General features: G+C 36.2%; 1 pseudogene; it reads right to left on the bottom strand.

Moving 5' to 3' along the window:
* Nucleotides 1-469: 469 nt before the first annotated feature.
* LOC120192522 lies at nt 470-1,819 on the bottom strand (annotated as a pseudogene).
* Nucleotides 1,820-10,317: the final 8,498 nt, after the last annotated feature.

Below are 10,317 nucleotides of genomic sequence, written 5' to 3'. Positions count from 1 at the left end.
GATAAAATTTAAGAGAAAAAATATTAATAATAAAATATTTAATTAATAATTAATTATATTTTTTTAATTATGGTATTATGTTCTAGTTTATTTAATTTTAAAATTGATAGAAATTTCAAAAAAAGTATTTGAATTAAAAAATGGTTTAACAGTACAATGGACTCATTGTCAACCTCATTTTATTCTTACTCAAGTAACTTATATTCCTATATCTAGAATATATTCTCAAGTATATATACATTATCAATAATCAACGTGAATAAATAATCATGTATAAATATTTGAGTGCTTACAAAACTTTGCAGTTGTACCGATGTTTAAGTAAATTAATCCGGTATGAGTTTGGCCACTACACAAGTCAACGGGAGTGTCGATTTGGTAACTCGAAATACATAGATTTGTACGAGAAAAATATTAAAAATCCTCGGAAAATGAAAGTGACGACGATTGACTAATGAAAGAATTAAAATCAATGAACACCGCAAATAACTAAACCCACAACCCCCTGAATCAAAGCTGCAAACATGCCTTCTATTTTCGCTGCCGAAGATCTGTAAACAGAAGGAGACGCCTTTTGTTTTCGGGTGTCGATCATGATCTCGAAACGACATGGCGGCCTCGACGGATCAACGGTTGTGAATTGTGATAACAGCCAAGTTGTTAAAAGAACATGCACCTTTACTTTGATTCATGGTCTGAAAATACATGTTGAATGCATAAGAAGCGTTGCTTTGAGCATCGAGGTTGCCACACGAGGAACCATAGCCGAGACTGGTGCAATCGCCGTTCTCGCAAGCGTAGGTGATGCTCTGAGCCAATGCGTTGGGTCCGAGACGCCGGCCGAAGGGGACATCACGCACCATATCCAGTGGATACTTGATGCTTCCATCGTATTTGAAGATACCCCAATGTCTCTCGAAATTCCCCGGCAATGTGCTTTTATGGTCTTCGTCGATGAGCGAAAAGATATAAACATCCGGCGGTGTAAGCCGCCGTGGACTTCCTTGGCCTTGGACTATACGGTCAAAAAGTGCTTGGTTGAACCTTTTGGCATTGTCGATGTTCGCACTCGCGTCTCCATCAGTCGGCCAGCCAACTTCACCGATGACGACCGGCATACGTCCGAAGTCATTTTTCTCTAGAGCCGAAATGAGGGTATCGAAGTTGGCATCGTACACGTTGGTGTAAACGATGGAACCATCGACGAGAGGCTTAGCAGTTGTTGAAGAAAGCATATTCTTTGGGGAAACTAGGGTCTGCTTGCATACTAAGAAAATGGTAGATGTTGATGGTGAGGAAGCCACCATTGTCTGAAGGAACTTGATGATGTTCATCATTATATCTGGGGTTCGGGTCGGAAATATCCGCCGGAAGGTAGGCCGGAGTCGGTCCGGTAGACGTCGGCGTTTAGCGGGATGGTCACCTTCACTTGCTTGCCTAGGCCGGCTTTGATAAGAGCTGCTCAATGTTTTGAAGGGTTGGGAATATTGTACTCACGAACTGGTCTTTGTAGCCCTGTAGGAACTGTTCATTGCCTATGGCTACCGACCTGCGAAGTTGTGATCATATACATTGTTTAGGCGGACGGTAACGGGGTCGGGGGCTAGAGTAGAGGGAAATTTCTGAAAAATTAGGATTTAACCTCTCAGGTTTTAAAAAAAAATTAATTTAGGTTCAGTGTATGTATTTATAAAAACAACAAATAGATATAATGATCTAAAATATCAAATTATAGAACATGAACTAAATCTAATATTATACAAGGACTAATAACATAATTTATCCTAAAACTACTTGTTCGTACATTTAACCTGAACATTTTCTTCACGTAATGTTAGAAACTTTTGAATTAAAAAAATAACAAAAAGAGATCAATATAAAAAATTATACAAAATAGACGAGAATTAGCGTGATTAAATTGTTGAAAAGTCAAGTTAGGTGGTGTATAAATGCACCGAAAGTGGTTGGAAATGTAGGCACTGAAAATGTCTAATTAATGCATCGATTTTTGTGTTGAAAATGTGCAATGGTAAAATCTCAATTTTAGTCATTGTAATTTAGGGTATTTATAAATTTGTCCTTAAGCTTCAACTATAAATACCCTAGCTCATTTAGCTTCAAAACCATCCCAAATCATTCTAGCTTTCTCTCAATACTAGAGAATTTAGAGAGTTTATTGAGAGTTGTTTTCTCCTTTTATCAAGAGAGAATCATTTTTCTCATTGTTAGATCGAGAGAAGTTATAATTTCTATTTCTCATAGTGAATTCTTCTACCGTTGCATGCGTTTTTACCCTATATTATTTAGGGGTTTTCCATGTAAATTTTGTGTCTTTTATATCTTCATTTTAATTTTCTCAAATTATCAGTTGCGATTTTACTCTATCCGATAGCCGTCTTCCGCAACAATTGGTATCCGAGCTAGATTAAAGTGTGTAATATCTACTTATTGTCTTTGTAGTTGCCACCAAAAGGTGGATCATCCAACATAAGAAAGTAAGAAGTTATTACTCATTCTTTAAAGGTTCCAGAGAACTATTCACGATAGTGAAATAGTGGGAGCTATCCGTAATAGAAGCTATGACAACGAAATTTGATATCGAAAAATTCAATGGGAGAAATTTCTCATTGTGGAAATTGAAGATGAAGACAATCCTGAGGAAAAACGGTTGTCTAGCAGCTATCAGTGAAAGACCGATAAATTTTACAGATGATAATAAATGGATCGAAATGGACGAGAATGCTATGAAAAACTTTCATCTAGCATTAGCAGATGAAGCATTGTCAAACATCGAGGAGAAGAATACAGCTAAGGAGATATGGGATCATCTCACCAAATTGTACGATGCCACATCGTTGCATAATAAAAATTTTCTTAAGAAGAAATTGTACACTCTCCGGATACTAGAATCTACTTCAGTGACAAAGCACTTAAACACGCTGAACACTTTATTTTCTCAGCTTGCATCCTTAAGATATACAATAGGAGAACAAGAACGTGTTGAACTTCTACTTCAAAGTCTACTTGATTCGTATAATCAACTCATCATCAACTTGAAAAACAGTAATGTCACCAGTCTAGTCTTTGATGACGTTGCAGCTGTTGTTCTACAAGAATAAAATCAACGTAAGAACAAGGAAGACAGACAAGTAAATCTGCAACAAGCAGAAGTGTTGACAACGATGAGAGGGAGATCAACAGAACGTGGCCAAAGCAGCAGTCACAAACATGGTAGATTGAAGTCGAGAAGCAAAAATAATTTAAAGTGCTACAACTGTGGAAAGAAGGGTCACTTGAAGAATAATTGTTGGAGTCTAAATAAAAACTTCAATCCATAAGGCAATACCGCAAACACTTCAGATGATGGAGATGCTCTATGTTGTGTAGCGTCAACCACCGTGGAAGGCAGAAAAAGATTTGCAGATATATGACTCATTGATTCGAGAGCAACATATCACATGACCTCAAGAAGAGAATGGTTTCATCATTATGAACCTGTCTCAGGAAGATCTGTGTATAGTTGCAATGATCATGCCTTAGAGATCAATTGCATTGGAGCCATCAAATGAATAGTACGATGGAACAATTAAAGTAGTTCGAGATGTGCGGCACGTGAAAGGCCTGAAGAAAAATTTATTATCTTACGGATTGTTGGATAATAATGCAAGCAAGATTGAAACACAGAAATGAATCATGAAGGTGTTCCGTGGAGCGCTTGTGGTGATGAAAGACGAAAAGATAGCTGCAAACTTGTACATGCTGAAAGGAGAGACTTTATTAGAAGCAGAAGCCTATGTTGCCTCATGTAGTTCAGATTCTGCAATGCTATGGCATAAGAAATTTGGACATATATCAGAACAAGGAATGAAAGTCCTTATGGAACAAAAGCTACTTTTAGGTTTAACAAAGGTATCACTTACTTTGTGTGAGCATTGCATAACAAGTAAGCAGCACCGGTTGAAATTCAACATATTAAATTATAGAGGCAAAAGTGTTCTAGAATTGGTTCACTCTGATGTATGACAAGCACCAGTTACATCCCTAGGCGGAGCAAAGTACATTGTCTCATTTATTGATGACTACTCCAGGAGATGTTGGGTGTACCCTATTAAGAAGAAGTCAGATGTGTTTTCCACTTTAAAAAAACTTCAAAGCGCGGGTGGAACTTGATTATGAAAATAAGATCAAGTGTTTCAGAACAGATAATGGAGGAGAATACACAAGTGAAGAATTTGATGACTTTTGCAGGAAAGAAGGCATCAAAAGGCAGTTCACAGTGGCGAACACTCCTCAACAAAATGGAGTGGTAGAGCGGATGAACAGAACATTATTAGAAAAAACAAGAGCAATGTTGAGGAATGTATGCCTAGAAAAATCATTATGGGCAGAAGCAGTCAATACCGCATGTTATTTGGTGAATCGAGCTCCATTAACTGCAATAGACCTGAAGACACCAGTGGAGATGTGGACTGGTAAACCAACTAATTATTCAAACCTCCATGTATTTGTAAGTATTGTGTACGTGATGTACAACTCCAAAGAAATCTCAAAGATGAATCCAAAATCCAGGAAATGCAAATTCTTGGGGTATGCTGATGGAGTAAATGGGTATCGTGTGTGGGATCCCACTGCCCGCAAAGTGATCATTAGCAGAGATGTTATCTTTGTAGAAGATAAACTACAAAGAAAAGAAGACAATGATAGCACTGAAAAGTCAGAGACTACATAAATACATGTGGACAAGGAGGTTGAACAAGAATATCGGAACCAACACATGATGAACAAGAACCAGAGAGTTCTGAAGCTCTAACAACTCGTCAACCAGATCGTGTGAGAAGACGTCCCAATTGGCACTCAGATTATGTTATAGAAAGAAATGTTGCATACTGCCTTTTAACAGAGGACGGTGAGCCATCAACATACGAGAAGATAATAAACAACTCAGATGCTTCACTGTGGATGATGGCGATGCAAGAAGAAATTGAAGCCCTTCATAAAAATAATACATGAGACCTTGTGCCACTACCACAAGGAAGGAAGCCAATTGTAACAATAAGTTTTCAAAATCAAGAGAAATGGTGACGATCAATTAGAGAGGTATCGTGCAAGACTGGTGGTCAAAGGATATGTTCAAAAAGAAGGTATTGATTTAAATGAAATCTTTTCTCATGTGGTTCGACTAACAACAGTTTGATTAGTCTTGGCAATGTGTGCTATATTGAACTTACATTTAGAGCAGCTAGATGTTAAAACAACTTTTCTTCATAGAAATCTTGAAGAAGAGATTTAAATACTCCAGCCTGAAAGTTTTGAAGAATACGAAAAGAAGAACTTGGTTTGCAGGTTGAACAAATCTCTGTACGGTCTAAAGCAGGTGCCGAGGTGTTGGTATAAGAGATTTAATTCCATCATTATGTGCCTTAGATACAACAGACTTAATGCATACCCTTGTGCTTATTTCAAGAGGTATAATGATAACGATTTTGTTATATTGTTGTTGTATGTGGATGACATGTTGGTTGCAGGACCTAACAAAGATCATATTAAAGAATTGAAGGCACAACTGGCTAGGGAATTTGAAATGAAGGACTTGAGATCAGCAAACAAGATTCTAGGGATACAAATTCACCAAGACAGAAGTAATAGGAAGATTTGGCTTTCTCAAAATAATTACTTGAGGAAAATCTTGTCACGATTCAACATGCAAGATTGTAAGCCAATTTCTACCCCTCTTCCTATTAACTTCAAATTATCCTCCAGTATGAGTCCTAGCAGTGAAGAAGAGATGATGAAGATGTCTCTAGTGTCGTATGCATCGACAGTGGGAAGTTTAATGTTCGCTATGATATGCACAAGACCAGACATTGCACAAGCAGTGGGAGTGGTTAGTCGGTACATAGTGAATCCAGACAAAGAGTATTGGAATACAATAAAGAGGGTTTTAAGATACATCAAAGGGACCTCAAATGTTACATTATGTTACGGAGGATCAAATTTACTTATCAATGGGTATGTTGATTCTGACTATGCAGGTGATTTGGATAAAAGCAAATCTACTACAGGATATGTATTCAAAATTGCTGGTGGAGCTGTAAGCTGGGTTTCAAAATTACAGTCAGTTGTGGCTACATCCACAACAGAAGCAGAATATGTAGCACTTACACAAGCTAGTAAAGAAGCAATTTGGTTGAAGATGCTATTGGAGGAGCTTGGGCACAATCAAGAGTATATCTTTCTGTTTTGTGAGAGTCAAAGCGCCTTGCATCTAGCAAGAAATCTAACATTTCATTCAAGAACAAAACACATACGTGTTCAGTACCACTTCATTCGTGAAAAGGTGGAAGAAGGGACGGTAGATATGCAGAATATCCATACCAAAGATAACATAACAGATTTCATGACGAAGGCGATCAATGCTGATAAATTTACTTGGTGTCGATCCTCTTGTGGCCAATCAGAGACGTAAGCAACATGAAGGTACAAGTATAAAGAATGGTGTGAAGATATGATTGTTCCAATCAAATATTCAAGTGGGAGATTGTTGAAAAGTCAAGCTAGGTGGTGCATAAATGCACCGAAAGTGGCTGGAAATGTAGGCACCGAAAGCGTCTAATTAATGCACCGATTTTTGTGTTGAAAATGTGCAATTGTAAAATCTCAATTTTAGTCATTGTAATTTAATATATTTACAAATTAGTCCTTAAGCTTCAACTATAAATACCCTAGCTCATTTAGCTTCAAAATTATCCCAAATCATTCTAGCTTTCTCCCAACACTAGAGAATTTAGAGAGTTTCTTGAGAGTAGTTTTCTCCTTTTTATCAAGAGAGAATTATCATTGTTTTCTCCTTGTTAGACCGAGAGAAGTTATAATTCATATTTTCTCATAGTGAAATTCTTCTACCGTTACCCGTTGATTTTACCCTATATTATTTAGGGTTTTCCACGTAAATTTTGTGTCATATATATCTTCATTTTTATTTTCTCAAATTATCAGTTGCGATTTTGCTCTATCGATTGCGTCTTCCGTAACATAAATTTTGTTTATCTTCACAAATGAGAAATAATAATTTTACTATATTATATAGATTATAACGAGAACATATATGATATTTTATGCATCTCAAAATCTGATATCGATACCAAAATTAAATAAACAGTAAAATACTGAAATTATAATAAAAATTAGCTGACCCTAATCCCATATATAATGGGGTAAGGGGGAGGTAGGATAATAGGTTGCCCCCAATGCCAGGTTAAGAGCAACTTCCGTGGGAAACCTCTGGTAGTTAGAATTATGAATTACCCACCATGGGACTCGATCCCAAATATGTTGATTTCTTGGTTTTCAAAGAAACAAAATGTGTAGCATTATCTACCACTGAAGCGGAATACATTACAGCCGGTAGTTGTTGTGCACAAGTTTTATGGATGAAACAACAACTTTTTGATTATGGAATTGAAGTAGGTGTCATTTCTATCAAGTGTGACAATACTAGTTCTATTTGTCTCACTAAAAATCTCATCCAACATTCTAGAACTAAGCATATTGAAATTAGACATCACTTCATTAGAGACCATGTCGCTAAGGAAGATGTAGTTCTAGAATTTGTTGATACTTTGCATCAATTAGGGGATATCTTTACAAAACCTTTAGACAAAGAAAAATTTGGACACTTAGGAGAGAATTAGGTTTAACTGACCTATCTTCACTTAGTGTTTAAAATATTTTTAGCACTTTTAAGAATAAATGAAAAATGGCTATAATAATAATTTTTTATTGCATTCTTTGCTATTAGTTAGGGGGAGTTTATGTTCTTTGGTGAAAATTAATTTTATGTTCAAATGTAGTTTAAAGATTAATTTGATTGGTTGAACATGATTAATTTTCAATATATGAGTTGCCAATACCACTAGAGCCAATAATTTAGCATTTTGAGTGTTTAAAACGGATTTTTGACATTTTTGTGCTTAATGCATCGATACACCTAACAGTGCATCGATGCATCCTTGAAAGTGCATCGATACACCATGAAGGTGCACCGATGCACGCCTTGAATGTGCATCGATGTACAAGGCCATGCATCAATGCATCCAACGGGTTTTGGTTAAAAACCCTGATTCTCTTCTTATTTCAAAACCCTCAAAACACTCTCTTACCGCCTCTTTCTCTCTAATCCTCATTTGCTCAAAATCAACAAAATTTTGTCAGAATCTTCGAGCTTTTCATCTCTATATCCTGCTACTATCATTAAATCGTGCAACACAACATCTCATTCTCATCAATCTGAAATTTTCAAGGTATTTTTCTAAAAACTTCTAGTTTATCATATTTTTATCTTAGGACTAGTTTTAATTAGTTCTAGGATGAACATTATATCGGACATTGATTGTTTGATGATTAGAAACTAGATTTTACAACTAATTTATCTAAAACTCACAAATTTTCAAAGAATTTTTGAATTTTCGAAGTAAAAAAATTATCGAAAATCTGAATTTAATTTTTAAATTTGATGTTTTGATTTAATTATGTTGTTTTCATGAAAACTATAATATTATGATTTTTCAAAAATTATTTTCAAATAGTTTTCAAAACCTTGCCCATTAGGATTCGGCTTAGAGAACCTTAAATTATTGAGGACTCAATTGAGTTTTGGGATTGATTATTGTGCATACATGTGTTTTAAATTGCATGTTACATTCCTTTTTCCAAATCTTTAAAACATGTCAAATCCTAAACTCCCTAAGACTTCGTCTAGTCGTTCTACCTGACCTCCAAATCCTGTTCCTCCACCACCTAATATTCTTATAGGATCATGTTTTAATATGCCTGAACGTTGTAAAGACGAATTGTACTCTAGGTACAGAAATTATTTCCAATCCTATAGAATCCGGGAAGAGCGTATTCCTTCTCTTCAAGCCATGATAGATATAACTTCGAATACCTTCCGATTCTTAAAACTTGGAAGTTTAATAAATTGTTTCATCTCAAACCTATCGTCTATCAACAGTTAGTCCGCATCTTCTACTCCAATGCGGTATGCATTCAAAACCAAACTCAATGTGAGACTATAGCCATTAGATCCTATCTTTTAGGCCAATATATTAATATTGAACTCAAGACTATAGCTTTCCATTTTGGGTTATATGATGATGGGTTATATAATGAGAATGAAAATGTGGAATATCCCTATGTTCCAAACTCTAGTGTTAGTATTCTACGATCTCATCACGATCGTTTTCTTCATTTGATGATCTCTTGGTGGTTTAGACCATCCGGAGGTAGGTACTCCACTCTTCGTACTAGGGATTTATGGTGGATGCACTGTATCAAGAATAAGATCAAAATAAATCTGCCCCACATTATTTAGTCAACTAGTGGATATCATAAACATTGTTCCTTCAAAACATGTTGAAACATTGATTTATGGATGTCTTCTTAGTAACCTTTTTATCAAACCCGGTCTAAATGTCTCTCTTGACAATCTTATCCCTCTCCAAAATCAAATCAATCTCACCTCCTTGAAGAAAGCGGATTGAAAGCGAACTCTTCACGAGCTGCTCCTAGCTCTTCTCGTGCTCTTTCTCCTCCTCCGGCACCGACTGCTGACGATGATCCCGAGTTTCAACAACTTATGCAAGATATTAACGATCACGTACCAGACAATGAGCCTGCACCGGAACCGACACGACAAGAAGATCAAACGCCACCATATTTTCGATCTTTCTTAGAGTCGTTTGATCTGAGGTTTGCCTCCATGGAGTCTCAGATTACTATGTTTCAGCGGGAGATGCGTGAAAGCATGGACACTCACTCTTGAAGTTCGAGCTCATTATCCTCCTCCTCCCGATCCTCTGATGGAGTAGATTTTTCCTTGTTATGCTTTCTTAGATTTCAAACTTGGATTTCAAACTTTGATGGATTTTGATGTTTCTGGATGTTTGAATTTGATGGTTATTGGATGTTTGAACTTATTTGTAAGGGAAAATAAAAAAGAAAAGTTCATAGATCATCAAAAAATCCCAAACAAAATGAAAAGGGAAAGATTCACAAAAGGAGGACAAACGTGAAAAAAGGGTAAGGACAACACTTGCATTGGAAGTATGTTGTGTAGGATGAGAAGCTAAGAACAGAACCTTAAACCTTAAATCTTTTCGATGCTTAAATGTGAAAAATCAATGGTTCCGAAGGGTTTTGACAACCTCTATAGAGCAACGGGTATGAAATTTTAGATGCCTTTTTTCTCAATATTTCTGACTCAACTAAACTTTGTACTCTTTGATTGTTTTGAAGAGAAAAAAGTTGTGATTATTTTGA

The sequence above is a fragment of the Hibiscus syriacus genome, unplaced genomic scaffold (assembly GCF_006381635.1).
Source record: "Hibiscus syriacus cultivar Baekdansim isolate YM2019G1 unplaced genomic scaffold, ASM638163v2 tig00116975_pilon, whole genome shotgun sequence".
Lineage (NCBI taxonomy): Eukaryota > Viridiplantae > Streptophyta > Magnoliopsida > Malvales > Malvaceae > Hibiscus > Hibiscus syriacus.
Note: the sequence above shows the minus strand (reverse complement) of the source record. Positions and strands in the feature narration are given on the sequence as shown.